Source organism: Hordeum vulgare, chromosome 7H (assembly GCF_904849725.1).
Source record: "Hordeum vulgare subsp. vulgare chromosome 7H, MorexV3_pseudomolecules_assembly, whole genome shotgun sequence".
In the NCBI taxonomy this organism is placed as follows: Eukaryota; Viridiplantae; Streptophyta; class Magnoliopsida; order Poales; family Poaceae; genus Hordeum; species Hordeum vulgare.
This window is the reverse complement of record NC_058524.1, coordinates 19,726,655-19,730,665: the sequence shown is the minus strand read 5'-3', so window position 1 is coordinate 19,730,665 and position 4,011 is coordinate 19,726,655. Positions and strand designations below refer to the sequence as shown.

Below are 4,011 nucleotides of genomic sequence, written 5' to 3'. Positions count from 1 at the left end.
TCACTTTAATATTGCTGCAACAATATGACTATTAATGTGTTACCCCTGTTCTACTCTCGTCTATTGCTGCAAGACCCTGAAGATGCTAGTCTTCGATAGGACTAGGCCTTCTCTCTCTATTCTCGCATTGCTGCAGTCAGCCCACATATAACCCCCCTTCTTTGATACTGATGCATATTTAGAATAGTTCTGATGTAAGACTTGCGAGTACTTTGGATGAGTACTCACCGCTGCTTTGCTCCCCCCCCTTGTCCCCTTGATCCGTTTGGTAAGACCAGATGATGGAGCCCAGGAGATGGAGGTCCCCGCCGCCGACGACTGCTGCCCCGACGGTGCCTACTACTACGTGGAGGCCGCTGATGATCATGAGTAGATAGGAGGTTCCCAGGCAGGAGGCCTCGCCTCGTTCGATCGTTGTATTTTTTGTGCTAGCCTTCTCTAAGGCACCCCATGTTTTATGTCTGTACTCAGATATTTGTTGCTTCCGCTGACTCGTGTGTTTATCGAGCTTACGTATTCTAGCCCTCGAGGCCCCTGGCTTGTAATATGAAGCTGATGTTATTTTATTTGTGTCTAGTATTGTGTTGTGATATCTTCCCGTGAGTCCTTGGGTTTGATCGTACACATTTGCGTGTATGGTTAGCGTACGATTAAGCCGAGGGCGTCACATATGGATAGGAAAGAGTCCACAAAATTTTTGACAGAAAACACGAATGTAGAAATGACACTTCCTTCACAAAGTGTTGTTCATGGCAGTATAGGAAAAGGCATATACTAGAGAGAGTATTATGTGAAACCATTTGATGTTCATGATAGAAACGATATTATAACGTTTCTAGCCGGCCCCTTACATGCACGTATGTAGTACAACAAACAAGTGTTGCTTAATAAATGAAATATCATCCTTCGATCGGTAGGTACTATATGTCTATCATGTTACGACGCTATACAAGAGATGGTCCTAAACTAACTCAACACCCAAATGAAGTAATAAATTAATTGGTAGTATGCCAAAGAGGTCACACCAATCTGATTCATATTTTTCATGCGTACATTGATGGGGATGCTAGAAATATACAATTAATGAACGAAAACTTGTTATGTTGAATCATGTAGTTTTGAATATATGGAGTGGTATGTGTCAATAAGTTAGTGGAATAAAACATCTATACCTACTATGAAAATAAATACGTACGTACGCATCGTACCACTTGGTCCTACCGTCACGCTATAGTTATCAATATAGTTGCGCGTGGCTGGAAAAAAATTGCTTGCGTGGTACTCGAATACACGAGCCCCCATGAGGGATGCCAAAGTAATGCTCGAGTGACCAAGTGATACATGACATGTTTTTGATTACAAGACATGATTTCATTGATACTATTAGAAGTGTAGGACGTATATCGAGATAAAAAAGAAACACAAGGGACTCATTGAATTTTGCAGCTACAGTCCTATCTAGGTTGCATAGAGTGAATCCCACATATTCAAATATTCTTTGCAAGTTGTTTCGAACATCAAGAGGGCACTAAGGAAATCAAAGAACGGAAAAAAGAAATAAACTCTTGATTGAGGGATACTCGGGCTTCTGTGCATGGTGACTTGGCAATTAGATCGCAATAAAGGAGGGGGATTTGTAGGCTCTTGGACTTTCATAGATAGTTATTAAAGGGGAATATGTTCTACCCCATATAAAGGAAAAGAAAAAAAACATGGACAACGTGTCCACGACTAGTTACAAAATACCAAAAAAATGCAATATGGATTTCATTAGGACCATTTAGAGCTTTGCCTACATGCGTATATGTACAAGATGTTACATGCAAAATATTTTTGGATAATTACAATGGTATTATAATGTAATATATTTACGTATGTTGTAACTTTTGGGACAACTGATATTTTCTTGCGCTAAAATTTATATCCTTCTGATTCATATTAATCATTGCAGCTTTAGTACAACTTTAGTAATTAATATGTACTAGAGAGAGTATTATCTGAAACCATTTGATGTTCATGATAGAAAAGGTTAGGCATCTTGGGTCTCTTATGGTTATAATTTTTGTTTGTTTTATACATGTTGGTGATGATGTACGCGATAATAATGTACGACAGAATATTCTATGTGACTATGTGTAATTTCTTGGCTCTCAATTTTTTTCATTACTATTTTTTATTATCTAAGCACACAATTTATCGGCCCCAACACCTAAGCATGCATGTGCAGTTGTTAGACGACCCCTTTCATACACATATCTAGTAGAACAAACAAGTGGTGGTTAACAAATCAAATATCATCGTACGATTGTTGGATAATGTTTATCTCTATGTTGTTACGATTCTATATACGAGTTAGTCCTAAACAAACCCAACAACCCAAATGAAATAACAGATTAATAGGTAGTATGTTTCACAGGTTACACAAATCCAACTCATAATTTCTCGTGCATACATTGATGGGTATGCTCAAAAAATACAGTTAATGAGAAAAAACTTGTTATATTCGCTCATGCTGTTTTAAATATGTGCAGTCATATGTGTCGATAAGTCGGTTGAAGATTACATAAATAATAATCAAATTTGAGTCGATGGCAGAATCATAAAAATTATCTAGAGTACACCAAGTTTTAGGTGAAGTACTCGACATGGAACATATACTAGTAGTCACCCCAGATTCACTCAAACTTGTGCATTGATTCTATTCATTATGAATCTCATGAATCAAGGATAGAAGATAAGCACAAAGCTTCTTTAATCTACTTATTGATCCAACATGTACGATTGGTCATGCATTATAATAAGTGTAGTGACGTGATCACTCTTTCCTCTAGGCCAGCCTGGTGTATGAGTGTGACTGACATGCATTAAGGTCGTAAACAATGTTAATGACAATAATTGCACGTCCATATGAGATGCCTGCACTGCCATTACTAGTTAATTATTCGTGTTTGTGTGCTGGAAGTAAAACCAGACCACAATAATAAATAATTGTTCATTCAATAACTTCGGGCAATGTGTCTGGTGTCACCATGGAATACTTCCTATAAATAGAGATCATCCTAGACTAGATTCATCAGTTGGTTTTCTGATAAATACATACAAGGTCAATATGGAAACCATAAGTCTTAAGAGTATCATTATTGGAGTACTCATGCTAGGACTAGTCCTTCAACAGACCCATATAGAGGCCAAGAGTTGTTGTTGTTCCACCACGACAAGAAACTGCTATAATGTATGTCGTGTCACGGGTTCCTCTCGGCCTACGTGTGCAAGCTTATGTGGTTGCAAGATTTTGGAAAAATGTGTGCCTCCATGTGACCGCTTGAACCTTGTCACAGACGGAGGTAAATTCTGAATCCATCCTTCTCGTTATCGTTCATATCATGAGTAAAAATTTCCATTTACACACATATTTCTTTTATAGACGACGCAAAATCCATTGAGTACTGCAAGTTGGGATGCGTGTCCTCATTGTGCGGGAACATCAACGCTGGTAAGCTAAAGACGTTATAGACCATTCGTTGCATATTATTATTCACTTTGAGTTAGTGATTGTTTCTAATGGAAACAATTCTCCACTCAGTTGTTGCGAGTCAAGAAGTGAACGATGTCAAAGATCATTGCAAAACTGGATGCTACCATCTCTGCACTAAGGATTATGAATTTGGCGAAGTCCTTGCTTAAGAAAGTGTGAGAATCGACATTTCATGTTGAATATACGGGAGTGTCAATGTTATATTGAATAACTGGATAACATGTTCAATCCAGTGTGTCAATTTATTTCTACTTGTAAGTGTCTCGGTGATGCGATATTATTGATAATGTGCTCATCGTTTTGTAAGAAATCGTATGTCATATCCAATATAACGTGATGTATTATTATAATGTGTGGTTGTGTGGTAAATGATAATTTAATTATTTTCTCCTTTTCCATTTATATTACTAGTCATCAACCAGTGCGACTGCACGACCTCGTCATTTATGTTTCAAATCATTTGGAGGAGTGTTATT

At 37.7% G+C, this 4,011-nt stretch overlaps 1 long non-coding RNA gene across 1 annotated transcript; it reads left to right on the top strand.

The window, feature by feature from the left end:
• The first annotated feature begins 3,099 nt into the window (after positions 1–3,099).
• Positions 3,100–3,811, top strand: LOC123413394. The gene is made up of 3 exons (XR_006613745.1): positions 3,100–3,344; positions 3,425–3,493; positions 3,584–3,811. It is a non-coding gene; the product is annotated as an uncharacterized LOC123413394 (long non-coding RNA).
• Positions 3,812–4,011: the final 200 nt, after the last annotated feature.